Raw genomic sequence first — 14,674 nt, forward strand, 5'->3', positions numbered from 1 at the left:
TTCATCAGTTTTTAATTTCCTAGTTTTGTAATTATACTATGCTTATGTAAAAGCTGTCCTTAACCTAGGAAATAAACATTTTGGGGTACAGGTTCACTATGTCTCTCAATTACTCTGAAATAGTACAGAAAAAAATTAGATATACACATGTAGAGAAAGAGAAACAGACAGAGAGACCAATAATAACAAATTGGTGAATCAGAATAAAGGGTTACTGTACTAGTTTCCTAGGGTTTGACATAACCAGTTACCACAAACTCAGTGGCTTGAGACAACAAATTTATTCTCACAATTCTAGAGGCTTCAAGTCCAAAAATGAACGTGTTAGTCCCTCTGGGGGCTCTAGGGAAGAATCTTCCCTTGCCTCTTTCTAGTTTCTGGTGGCTCTAAGCAATCCTTGGCATTCCTTGGCTTGTAGCTGCATCACGCCAATCTCCACCTCCATCATCACATGGTACCCTCTCCTGTGTGTATCTCTGTGCGTCCTCTCCTCTTCTTATAAGGACACCAGTCACTGGATTTAGGGCCCACCCTAATGCAGTATGACTTCATAGTAACTAATTACATCTTCCAACACCCATCTCCAAATAAGGTCATATTCTGAAGTTCCGGCTGGACATGAATTTTGCAGGGGACACTATTAACCCACTTATAGTTCCACTAGAAAGAACCTCATTATGTTATTCTTGCAAGTTTCCTGTAAGTTTGAAATTTTGTCAAAATAAAAAGTTATCCCGACCCTCCCCCACACACACACACACACAGAAAATAACCATATAAGCCCAGGTTGAGGCCAGGAAGAAGAATAGGAAACAAATACAGTCAATTCTCATTATTCAAAGTAGTTAATGTTCTATAAAGTTGCCAAAAACAACGAAGTGGCAGATACTGAACCACTGCTCCTCGGGGAATACAGCATAGTTCCTGTCAATATGAAACCTTACTTTTTGTGTGTTTCTGTTTAAAGACACCTTATTTAATATATATAGCTTATTCATTAACATTGAACTCATGGCTAACAGCACTATAACTTATGCCTGAACAAAGCTTATCTAACACACATACTTTCTCCATAATGCACATCACAGATGTCCTGCGCTTAGGAACACTAGACAGCACTTCAGCACTATGTTTGGGGGCCATTTTAAACAGTGACATCACCAACACAAAGCACTAAAATGTGAAAAACGTGGCACTAAAAAGACCAAGAAAAGGGCCCTTGTTTAGAGTGTGAGAGCTAGAACAAGTAGACAGAGTGGGGCCTTGGACCTCGGTTGGAAACACGGGTGTCAGGTGACTCAAAATTTTCCCTGCTCTACATATGCCTGCAAATGACTATAAAAGCACCAAGAGCACTGATTTGGGGATTACAAATAAATTTGAGCAAGTAGGCGATTTCATAAATGCAGAATCTTTGAAAAATGAGGATTGACTGTACTTTGAATAGACCATACTTCAGAAAAAAGCAACCAATTAAAACACAGAAAGGTTAAACTCTGCTTCACTGCTTTACTATCCACATCAGCCCCTCAGAGACCACTTTTCCTTCTTATTGGTGCTCTGCTCAATTTTTCATTTCTCAAGTACACCATGCTTATGTATTTTATTTACTCATTTTGAAACTTTACTCCCTATAAAACCAAATGCATTCCACTATACATTTGTGGGATACTCCCCTTGGAAAGAAGTGAAAATTTCTAAATATTGTTTTGGATATCATGTAATAAATTTGGGGAACAAATCTGATATCTAACAATCCAAAAAGGAAGTTTCCTTGGGTATCTGAATAATATATGTATCCCAATGTATCCCAATGGCTCTAGCCACATACTTGAAGGATGTCAACCCTTTTTCACCCAGAAATTGAACTACATTAAGCAGAGACAATGACTCCATGGCTCTCAAATCTGTTCCTGTCAAATATGAGGAACAGATGTAAAGTTTTAACCACATCAGCTAGTCGGTAGGCGCTGTGATGCTCAGAGCCTGTCCTATCAAGTTAATTGCACATTTGTTTTTTCCTTCTCTCTGGCAACAGAACGTTTCTCAGGCCCGTCACTCACTGCTTTGGTTGCATCTGACTTATCCTTTGCTTCTCTGGATTTCATCCATACTCAGATTCTTTAGGGACTAGAACCCTCTAACTTAACATAAAAGACAGAATTCTAATGTCCTCATCTTCAGTCTGTCAGTAAACATGTACTGAGTGCCCACTGCAGGCAGACACTCTGCCAGGCCCCAGGGATACAAGACGAGCAAGAAAGACTCTGCCCTCCAGCAGCTCAGGCAGTGGCAACAGAGACCCTCCCACAAATTCACTGACGCGAGGGCCTGAGCCCAAGTTCTGATACCTACTATCCTGGCCTTCAACAGCACTCTTCAGCCTCCCCTTCTGCTTCCCCAGCCAATCTGTTCTACTCCCCTTGCTGCTGCCAGGTGAAGCATTTCCAACACCACACCTGCACCCATGGAACTCTTTGCCAGAAATCACCTCTCCTCTTCCTTTAGCCTCTCCAACTCTGCCACGGATCCCGGATCATCTTTTCCATGAAAATGCCTCCACTTAATCCCTCCCTCTGGGACAACAGCCTGTTTCCTGCCCCATCTACTCCTTTCCCTAGAATAAGAGATCCTGAGGGCAGGAGTCTCATGCCTCTTCATCTTATCCCCAGCGCACAGCACTCCCCACTGAGGTACTCACTAAATGACTCTTGAATGAATATGCAAATTTCTTGACTATTACCACACCTGTCACAAAATCTAAAATATCTAAAGTAAATAAGTCAGTAAGTATAAACCTAAGGGTAAACACAGCCCTTAAGCTGTGTTAAACTCATTTCCATTTCATCTACTTATCCTTATAAACATTACCTCTGCCACAGCTCTCTAGAACATGTGTATTTCTCTCTCCACAGTGTTTACTCAGCCACAGAGCAGGTGCTTACAGGGCGACTTCACTACTCAGCCTTCTCATCCATCCACATTTCTAGTGACAAAACACACTCCCACCACTACAGTTTTGGGCGCCCAACCTGGCCAAGGATAATCATAGGACATCAGCCTGGCCATAGTAACTGGTCCAGGGATGCCATGGGACCCAAGTTGAGGCAGTCAGAGGCCCTCTCCAGGACTTTTCTAACTGGGGCTACTGGAGAAGAGTCTCTTCTTCCCAACTTGGCCAAGGGTGTGACCCCAAAGCAGTGAGCCACCTTGTCCCATATAATATGAAGAAACCTGAGAAAGAAAGAAGAGGCACAAATCATGCTCCAGGCTGTAAGTCAGGTCCCTGAGCTGCCCAGGTGCCCAGATGCTGTCAACTGCAAGCCAACCCATCAATCTTCTGTGCCTCTGTCCAGCTGAAGTTGGCCTTCAATCACCAGCTACTGAAAGAGCTGGACCACAATACTCAGTAAATATTCGTACTCAGCTGAAACGATTCACTGAGCCCTCTGAAGGTATACAGCTGAAGACAGTTTCCATCTTCAAAGACGGTGGGTTCTAAGGATATAATTAGAGTGGAGGAAGAAACAGACCAAAATTGGGCTAATGAGCTCAAAAATAGATTAAGAGAATGTTTCCTGGAGAAAGCTGTCTTGGACTTGAACAAAGGAAGAAATGTACTTGGGTGATGGCTACCCATAGATCCTCAATTTCCCAGGCTAGTCCTAATTCCAAATGTCCTGAGTTATTATCCTCCTCAAGCTCAGAAACATCCAGGAAATTCTACAAGCAGCACACAAATCCTTTCAGCTCCCATCTTCAAGCTGTGCTGTCAGACTGACCTGGCCTGAGTCACCGCTGAGCTACTGGTTGGTTACACTGACACTTCCCAAGATCCAGTTTCTGTATCAGTAAAATGAGAATAATAAATATACTTACCTCAAGATGACTACCAAGATAAAATTGACACTAATGACAATACTGTGAAATAATAGTACCACAGACCACCATAACGGAAGGTAGAAGAAGAGCTGATTAACATTCAGCAGAGTTAATATGAGAAGGTACTTTAGACATTTTTTATAAAGATGCTTATATTTTCATACACTATGATTCATAAAATACTGTCTTAATCTAATGACCAACTATAATATTTCAAATCTCAAAAAATAAGAAAAAGCAGCTTACTGATTAGAACTCTACAGCCTCTCAGACAGTTTAAGGAGCAGAAGGGAATTAAGCGACTTTCCTGGTGGCGCAGTGGATAAGACTGCGCTCCCAATGCAGGGGGCCCGGGTTCTATCCCTGGTCAGGGAAGTAGATTCCACATGCACGCCACAACTAAGAGTTCACAGGTCACAATTAAGGAGCCTGCCTGCCGCAACTTAGATCCAGCACAACCAAATAAATATTTCAAAAAAACATTAAAAATAAAGAAGAAGGGAATTAAATGACTCATTGGAAAAGGTCAGTGTATTGCAGAGTCAAAGTCACTATTCCATGAGCTGCCCCCATAACCAGTGCTCTAGCCTTCTTATCTTTCTCACAGTCAGGCAATGCCGATTAAGAAAGACCGACCCTCCTGATGTGGGGACAACAGACGTTAATAAATAAGAAAATAAAGGGTATTAGAACAAGTCCGAGAAAAAACATGTAAGTAAAATAAATTTTCACAAAGCATAACAAAATTTTTGAAAACTGCCTATAAGGTTCAAGACAACTTTGCCCTTTCCTTTGTTTCCTGCCAGGCTGTCTTTCCAACTCTCTTCAGTCTGACCTGCTGGACCCCTCAGGATTTGGCCCAAGGACTACCTTCTTCACGAATCCTCCTGTACTGTTATAGCCCTCAGTCATCCTCCTTGAACCACTCGTTTGGAAATCAGCACTTCCAATAGCACCTCCACTGCCACAATAGAGAATGTTATTTTCATGCGTTTATGTCTTCTATGACCCCAAAACCAGGATTCACTTATAACTTACGTTCTACAAGTGGCAAACTCTAAAAGTGCTAGCTTCCGGAACTTGCTGGTTTATCCCTTGTCTGCTAAATAATTTCAGCATATGCTAAATAAGTTTAGGAGTCACCTAAATCATTGCTTCATTTAAGGAAGTTCATATCTATACTATCTTTTCCATTCATGGAAGAGTTTTTTCAGGAAAGAATCCATAGCCATTCCAGTGTTTTAAAGTTTTCGGTCAGAAAGGCATTAAATCATGTAGCAGTTTAAATTCATTTCTTCTTCTGTCATCAGAGAAAATAAAGGAAACGGTTGCCACATTTTGTATAATTTTCATATTTTCAAACTTAAGAGTACTTTGGCTAAGTAGTAAATGTCTGGAATGTACAATTATGCTTAAACTTACAGTACCATAATCACCTAGTTTGGGTGTCATCAAACACCTAAACTGTTCAAACAAACCAGACTAATTTACTACAGCTATTCTAAGACTCTGATGCTAGAATCCTAATCTCTAGCAATCTAGCCCTCTTTTTCTCATTCTTCTCAACAATCCGGAACTTCTTAACGCAACAATGTTGGAAATATGGTGATGTATTTAATTTTCAACACTTGAAAAGAAAAGCAGAATTATTTTCCACTAGCCCTGTTCACCAGATCAGAATACCATTAGTCTGAAACTTATTTTTTTCTGAAATGGAAAATTCCTCTGCTAGAGGAAAACCACTCTTGGCTCCACTGACATGGCTCCACTGACATTACTCTTAATCTAAGGACTTAAAAGACATAAAACAATGACAGCTACTAATATATCACACTCTGGGTCCAATTTTATTTTACTGATCGCTCCCCACTCAAAAGCAAACAATGAGTTTGCGTTGGTTCTTTCCCATTCCTGCTTCCTCACTGTTGAGATGTTGAAGCACAGCAACCTATAAACTCCAACTGTGATAAATTTATTCTCATGCAAAGGCAGGATTATCAGCAAGACCCCTTCAAAGGCTACAGATTCAAGTCTTTGTCCCTCCTTCCCTCACAGCCCTCTAACCAAATCTCTACTTACAGTTCAACCCTAACCCGCCTACTCTTCAGAAGATGGAAGTCTGAATAACATTACAATAGACTTTAACTTAAAAGCAATTAGTTAAAAAGGTGCTTAATAAAAGCTATTTGTGACAAACCTAGAGCCAACATAATACTCAATGGCGAAAAGTTGAAAGCCTTTTTGCTGATTCCTGGAATAAGACAAGAATGGCCACTCTCACCACTTCTATTCAACATAGTATTGGAAGTCCTAGCCACAACAATCAGACAAGAAAAAGAAACAAAAGGTAACCAAACTGGAAGAGAAGAGATAAAACTGTCATTTTATGCAAATGACATGATACTATATGTAGAAAACCCTAAAGACTCCACACAAAAACCACTAGAAATGATAAATTCAGCAAGGTAGCAGGATACAAAATTAACATTCAGGAATTGACTGTATTTCTTTATACTAACAATGAAATATCAAAAAGGGAAAGTAAAAAAAAAAAATCCCTTTTAAAATCGCATTAAAAATAATAAAATACTTAGAATAAAACTGACCAAGGAAGTGAAAGACTTATACACTGAGAACTATAAAACACTGATAAAGAAAGCTAAAGCTAATTGAAAGATACACCACACTCTTGGATTGGAAGAATTAATATCGTTAAAATGGCCATACTACCCAAAGCAATCTACAGATTTAATGCGATTACCATCAAATTACCCGTGACATTCTTCACAGAACTAAAACAAATAATCCTAAAATTTATATGGAACCATGAAAGACCCAGAACTGCCAAAGCAATCCTGAGGAAAAAGAACAAAGCTGGAGGCATAACCCTCCCGGGCTTCAAACAATACCACAAAACTACAGTAATCAAACAGCGTGGTACTGCCACAAAAACAGACATATGGATCAGTGGAACAGAACGGAGAGCCCAGAATTAAACCCACACACCTACAGTCATTTAATCTTTGACAAAGGAAGCAAGAATATACAACAGAAAAAAGACAGTCTCTTTGGCAAATGGCGTTGGTTAAGCTGGACAGCCGCATGTAAACCAATAAGTGAGAGCACTCTCTCACACAATACACAAAAATGAACTCAAAATGTCTTAAATACTTAAGATAGGACACCACAAAACTCCTACAAGAGAACACACGCAAAACATTCTCTAACATAAACTGCAGCAATGTTTTCTTAGGTCAGTCTCCCAAGGCAATACAAATAAAAACAAAAATCAACAAATGGAACCTAATCAAACTTACGAGCTTTTGCACAGCAAAGGAAACCATAAACCAAACGAAAAGACAAACTATGGGCAGGGAGAAAATATTTGCAAACGATGCAACCAACAAGGGCTTAATTTCCAAAATATACAATTGGCTCATATAACTCAGTAACAAAAAATCCAAACAACCCAATCAAAAAAAAACAGGCAGAAGACCTAAATAGACATTTCTCCTAAGAAGATATACAGATGACCGATAGGCACATGAAAAGATGCTCAACGTTGCTAATTATCAGAGAAATGCAAATCAAAACTACAATAAGGTATCACCTCACTCCGGTCAGAATGGCCATCCCATTAAAAAGTCTACAAATAATAAATGCTGGAGGGGTGTGGAGAAAATGGAACCCTCTTACATTGTTGGTAGGAATGTAAATTGGTAAAGCCACTATGGAAAACAGTATGGAGGTGCCTTAAAAAACTAAAAATAGAGTTACTGTATGATCCAACAATCCCACTCCTGGACATATATCCAGAGAAAATTCTAATTCAAAAAGATACATGCACCCCAGTGTTCATAGCAGCACTATTTACAACAGCCAAGACATGGAAGCAACCTAAATGTCCACTGACAAATAAATAGATAAAGAAGATGTGGTATATAATTACAATGAAATACTACTCAGTCATTAAAAAAGTATAAAATAATGCCATTTGCAGCAACATGCTTCCCCTACCAGTGTGACAGCGCTTCTTATAATTTAGCAGCGTCTCCAGGCTGAAAGATGTCATGTGTGAGAATTTTAAGAAATGCGCATCCACATCCTGACGGCCAGAAATGAATATCCACAAGCACCCTTTCAAAGCTTTTATCCAAACTACCTCTACCAACTCTACATCTTAAAGTAACTTCATGCCCTTGTATATAAGACAAAACCACGCAAAACAAAGCCCCAGAAGCCCCCTTTCCCATTCTAAATTAGTGACCTCGTGGATTTTGTTTTATTTCCAGTTTGTGTAAAATGTGGTAGTGATCCTTCTGGTAAACAGGAGGTTGGCAACAAACAGAAACACCTCTCCACACACTCTACTGGATCATAATCAGGTCAGATAAACGTGCCAGCCTGTTGGTATCTGTGTACTATGAGAATCTGGTACCTTGGAGGGCTCTGATTTGGTACAAGGGAGACACCCTGTTGCCAGGATAAGCACTTGCCACGTGATATTCAGGCCCACAAAAACTCTCCCTTGCTATCTCTGACCCCAATTTTAGCACCAGTTTTTTTCACTTTCTAGGTTTCAAACACAAAGGAACCAGTGTCCAAAGGCAAGTGATACAGGCCTTAAACTTGCTGCCATCCTTAATTTCCTCATTCATAAACTTTCCTTAGAAAACCCAAATCCCCATTCCTCTTTTTAAATAGATTGCTGCCTTCAGCCCCGATGGCCAAAGGCAGACATCTATTTCCCAATGGATGAGAGAGACTCCTTCACCTTCTTGGTCATGGATGGGATGAGGTTCACGTGGCCATTCACACACGTGGTCATGCAACTCTCCAGCAGCCGCTTCACCTGAACCTATTTACTCCCGACATCTATTGAATCTTTGGCTTTGTCGTTGCAATACATTGTGCACCGGGCCAGGCACTCTTGGAACTTCTCCAACTCGCTGGTCACCAGGGCCTGGGCTTGAGATAGAGGTGCATGGCAGCGCTCAATGCACTGGCGCGCTTGCTGCATGGACGCCTGGTTGTCCTCACAGCAGGCGGCGCTGCACCGGAACATGAGGCCCTGCATCTTCCAGATGTTCTCTCTCCAGACTTATCACCATAGAGTCCACCGCCTCCTGCACCCAGAGCTGCTGCAGCTCCGCCACGGCGACCCCACACTGCTCCCTGCCACGCAGGCGCCCACATGGACTCCCACGCACAAGCCCGCCCCCCCGAATTAAGATTTTACCTAATTATGGGACTTCCCTGGTGGTGCAGTGATTAAGACTCTGCGCTCCCAATGCAGGGGGCCCAGGTTCGATCCCTGGTCCGGGAACTAGACCCCACATGCATGCCACAACTAAGAGTTCGCATGCCACAGCTAAGGAGCTGGCAAGCCACAACTAAGGAGCCCTCGAGCTGCAACTAAGGAGCCCGCCTGCCGCAACTAAGACCTCATGCAACCGAATAAATAAATTACTTTTACCTAATTGTAAACCACCTCAGATATAACTCTGTAATCACACACTACTAAAGTAAAACCAGCTCCAGTGAAAAGAAGCACAATCGTTTAGCTATCACAAACTGAATATTTATGCTACAGATGGAATGTCTGTGTCCCCCCTATAATTCATATGTTGAAACCTAATCCCCAATGTGATGGTATTTGGAGGTGAGGACTTCGGGAGGTGCTTAGTTCACAAGGATGGAACCCTCACGAATGGGATTAGTGCCCTTATATAAGAGGTACTAGAGAGATCCACTATGTGTGGACAAAAAGAAGATGGCTATGAACCATGAAGTGGGCCCTCAACAAACACTGAATGTACTGGCACCTTAAATTTGAACTTCCCAGCCTCCAGAACTGACACATTTGTGTTGTTTATAAACCATTAGCCTATGGCATTTTTGTTACAGCAGCCTGAACAGACTAAGATAATTCAGTAGCTGCCAGACATCACTGCAAATGTTTCATGTCTATTACCTCATATAGATCCTAGGTGGTATCTTACGCTGAAATGAGTAGTATTAATTCCATTTCACAGACAAAGAAACTAACTGTTGAAGACATTTTTCAAGACCATGTATCTGTATATAGCAAAGCCAGGATCAAAATTCAAGCTAGTTTAAGCCCAAGGACCATATTCTTAATAGGGCTACATTTTTCTGCAAATGAGAAAATGACACTCCCTTCTCGAGTCACTGATTTGGAAATTGTCATAACGTACTGATTTTATTAGGAAAGGTGCTTTATTGCCATCTACTGAAAGAGTAGCATAATAAATATACAAATTTTGCAGGACATGACTATGAACAGGGCCTCTGCGGGCACTGCGGTTTTCAACCTGCACAACCAAATGCAGCCACTCTGGTGGTTAAAAACAAATGGAATTTCAATATATTTTTAGCATTACTGAAAACTAAATTCAACAAACCAGTGCTTGTAATCACTTAAGCACAGAAAACACAGAGAAATATCATGAACCCTGTCCTCAAGAAACCAATATGATCATTAGACCTGTCACAAAACACAATACAGAGAAGTAAAATAACAGAAGTTAGTATAAACATGCAGAGGCAGTATGAAGATTGCAGAGATTAATTCTAAAAACCACTTTTTAATTTCTTTCCCTCACTGAAGCCTTATAGTAACTCTGTGAGTTAAGGCAGCAATCACAAATTCACTTCAATTGAGGGCACATGAATGTGAATTAGGGAGAGACATTTGCAGACTGAGAAGAGGATTTGTGTTTGTCATAAACATGGGCTCTTAAGGTGTGAAAAGAAAGACAACCACGGGTAAAAGACCTATTAGGGAAAGACTGAAAAAGTAAACATGGAGTAAAGAATCTAACCTCACCTAAAAGGAAGGCTAGGGAATTAATTCCCTGGTGGTCCAGTGATTAGGACTCAGTGCTTCCACTGCTGGGGCCTGAGTTTGATCTATACTCAGAGAACTAAGATCCTGTAAGCTGCACAGAGTGGCCAAAAAACAAACAAACAAACAAGTTTAGCCTTTGTCCTTGGCTTCTGGAAAGTAATGTCTATGCCCTTGGAATACCATGGCTGACAGAAGTGTCTTTCTTTGCCTGAGAGCTTCAGTTACACCAGACAGTCTAATAATGTGATTTAGGGTGGGGGCTAATCACACCCCATACTGTTAGCATGGGGGCTGGTGACACCAGAAAGACAGTATGATTTAGAGTGGAGGCTTTAAGTCACACACAGAAGAACTGAAGACTGAGATCAGCCATTTATGTCTACGTAATGGAGCCTTAGTCTGTTCGGGCTACTATAACAAAACGCCATAAAGTAAGTAGCCTATAAACAACAAACACTTCTCAAGTTCTAGGAGCTGGGAAGTCCAAGATCAAGGTGTCAGCAGATTCAGTGTTAGTGGTGAAATCTGGCAAAGGCTCACTTCCTCACTGATGCTAAAGAGAGGAGGGATCTCTCTGGAACCTCTTTTATAAGGGCACTAATCCCATTCATGAGAGCTCCACCCTCATGACCTAGTTACTTTTCGAAGACTCCACCTCCAAATACTACCACATTGAGGATTAGGTTTCAACATATGAATGGGGGTTGGGAATAGAGAACACAAATATGCAGTCCATAGCAAAGCCCCAGTAAAAACTCTGGACACAAAGGCTCAGGTGAGGTTCCCTCCTTGACAATAACCCACCTATACGGTCACACATTGATACCAAACATGTAACTCATCCTGACTCTATGAGAAAACCACGAAAGTTCCATGACTGGAACTCACATCCCAATTTCAAAACTTACTACAAAATAACAGTAATCAAATCAGTGTGGTACAGGCATAACAATAGACCCAGTCAATGGAACAGAATTCATAGTCCAGAAAAACCCAGACATCTGTGGTCAAACGATTTCTGTCAAGGGTCTGACAAAAAATAACAGAAGTTACTAAGCAGCGGTTTCAGACATGACACAAAAGGACAAGTTAACAAAAAATGAATAAACTAAACTTCATCAATATTTAAAACTTATGAATTTCAAAAGATATTATCAGAAAGCAGAAGGACAATTCATATAATGGGAGAAAATATTTGCAAATCGCATATCCAACTAAGAATCTAGTACCCAAAATATATGAAGAACTCCCACAACTCAACAACTCAGTTTAAAACTTGGTAAAAGTCTGACAGACATTTCTCCAAAGAGGGCATACAAATGACCAACAGTCACATAAAAAGATGCTTGATATCATTAGTCATTAGGGAAACACAAATCAAAACCACAATGTGAGATACCAACTCCCACCCATTGTAATAGTTACTGTCAAAAAATAAATAAGTAATAAGTATTGGCAAGGATATGGAAAAAACTGGAACCCCTGTGCATTGCTGGTAGCAATACAATATGATACAGTTGCTATAGAAAATGGTACAGTGGATCCTCCAAAAAATTAAACATAGAATTACCATAGGATCTAGCAATTCTACTTCTGAGCAATTCGATTTCCCAAAAGAACTGAAAGCAGGGACTCAAATGGATGTTTGGGTTTTTTTAAGTAAATATTTACTTATTTATTTTGGCTGTGCCAGGTCTTAGTTGCAGCACACGGGATCTTCTCTGCGACATGCAGACTCCTTAGTTGCAGCACACAGACTTCTTAGTTGCCGCATGCGAACTCTTTGTTGCGGCATGCATGCAGGATCTAGTTCCCTGACCAGGGATCGAACCCAGGCCCCCTGGGTTGGGAGCGTGCAGTCGTACGTACCCCCTGGACCACCAGGGAAGTCCCTCAAATGTATGTTTAAATGTCAAAGTTCAAAATAACATTATTCACAATAACTAAAAACTGGAAACAACCCAAATGTCCACCAATGGATGAATGGATAAACAAAATAAGCATGTACATGTAAATAAAAACTATTCACAGCCTTAAAAAGCAATGAAATCCTGACACATTGTAGGTTTGCGACCTCAGGAGTCCCCAGGTGAAGTCTGAAACTGGTGCCCATGCATAGAGGACAAGGAGAGCCCAAGAAAGAGGTAGATCACTCCAGATTGGTAGCTGGCAGTTTTAATATGCAAGGGAACTTACACACAAGCCAAGATTCACACACAGGCTGGTCTGACTCCACAATTCAAACTCCTTACCCCAAGCCAGCATTTCTTAAGATGCAATCCAAGATCTGATGAGGAACTAATATCCAAAATGCATAAAGAACGCCTAACAACTCAACAACAAAAAGACCAACAACTCAATTTTTAAGTGGGCAAAGGACCTGAAAGAGACATTTCTCCAAAGTAGATATACAAATGGCTAATAAGCACATGAAAGGGTGCTCAACATCATTATTCATGAGAGAATTGTGAATCAAAACCACAATGAGATACCACTTCACACCCATTAGGAATGACTACTATTAAAAAAAGTTAAAATTTAAAAAATTTTAAAAAAAAACAGAAAATAGTAAGTCCTAGCAAGGACATGGAAAAACTGAAACCCTCGTACATTATGACAGAAACGCAAAACGATGCAGTCACTGTGGATAAAAGTATGGTGGCTACTCAAAAGTTAAAAATATAATTACCATATGATCCAGCGTATACCCAAAAGAACTGAAAGCAGAGACTCAAACAGATATTTCCCCAACAATGTTCAGAGTGCCATATTCACAAGAGCCAAAAGGCTGAAACGACCCAAACGTCCATCAATGGATGAATGATAAACAAAATGTGGTATATACATACAACGGACTACATTCAGCCTTAAAGAAAGAAAAAAATTCGGGGCTTCCCAGGCGGCGCAGTGGTTGAGAGTCCGCCTGCCGATGCAGGGGACGCGGGCTCGTGCCCCGGTCCGGGAGGATCCCACATGCCACAGAGCGGCTGGGCCCGTGAGCCATGGCCGCTGAGCCTGTGCGTCCGGACCCTGTGCTCCGCAGCGGGAGAGGCCATAGCAGTGAGAGGCCCGCGTACCGCAAAAAAAAAAAAAAAAAGAAGAAAAAAAAATTCTGACACACAATACAACATGGAAGAACCTTCAAGACATTAAGCTAAATGAAATAAGCCAGACACAAAAGGACAAAAATTATGATTCCACTTATATTAGGTCCCTAAAGTCATCAAACTCAGAGACATAAAGTAGAATGGTGGTTGCCAGGGGCTGCGGGGAGGGGAAAATGAGGAGTTGTTGTTTAATGGGTATAATTTCAGTTTGGGATGATGAAAAGTTCTGGAGATGGATGGTGGTGATAGTTTCGGAACAACATGAAAGTACTTAATGTCACAGACCATAGACTTAAAAATTGTTAAAATAGTTAATTTCATTCTATTTGACCACAATTTTTAAAATGCAATCAAGGGCGATGCACATCAGAATCACCACGTATGCTTTTAGAGATAGTAGATACTCAAACCTCAAATTAGGATCTTGAGTGATGAGAGGCCCACCAACCACCCTGGTGAGTTAGGCACTATTAAAGTTTGAGAACCACCACAAAGAACAACAGATTAAAATCCAACCTCTAGGGACTTCCCTGTTGGTGCAGTGGTTAAGAATCCGCCTGCCAATGCAGGGGACACAGGTTCGAGCTCTGGTCTGGGAAGACCCCACATGCCACGGAGCAACTAAACCCGTGCACCACAACTACTAACCCTGCGGTCTAGAGCCCACGAGCCACAACTACTGAGCCCAGGCGCCGCAACTACTGAAGCCTGCACGCCTAGAACCCACGCTATTCAACAAGAGAAGCCCCCGCTAACTGCAACTAGAGAAAGCCCACGCACAGCAACGAAGACCCAATGCAGCCAAAAAAAAATC

General features: G+C 41.1%; 1 protein-coding gene and 1 pseudogene across 8 annotated transcripts in view; both read right to left on the reverse strand.

Moving 5' to 3' along the window:
- Window positions 1–14,674, reverse strand: part of SPIDR (scaffold protein involved in DNA repair) — a 393,663-nt gene that overhangs the window by 355,603 nt on the left and 23,386 nt on the right. The gene's annotated exons all lie outside the window — the stretch shown is intronic.
- The window catches only part of LOC149747069 (TIM double twin CX3C motif protein pseudogene), a 36,689-nt pseudogene continuing 22,015 nt past the window's right edge, over window positions 1–14,674 (reverse strand).

This window comes from Delphinapterus leucas, chromosome 17 (genome assembly GCF_059928025.1).
Source record: "Delphinapterus leucas isolate spDelLeu-1000000601 "Yukka" chromosome 17, BTC_Dleu_Yukka2, whole genome shotgun sequence".
In the NCBI taxonomy this organism is placed as follows: domain Eukaryota; kingdom Metazoa; phylum Chordata; class Mammalia; order Artiodactyla; family Monodontidae; genus Delphinapterus; species Delphinapterus leucas.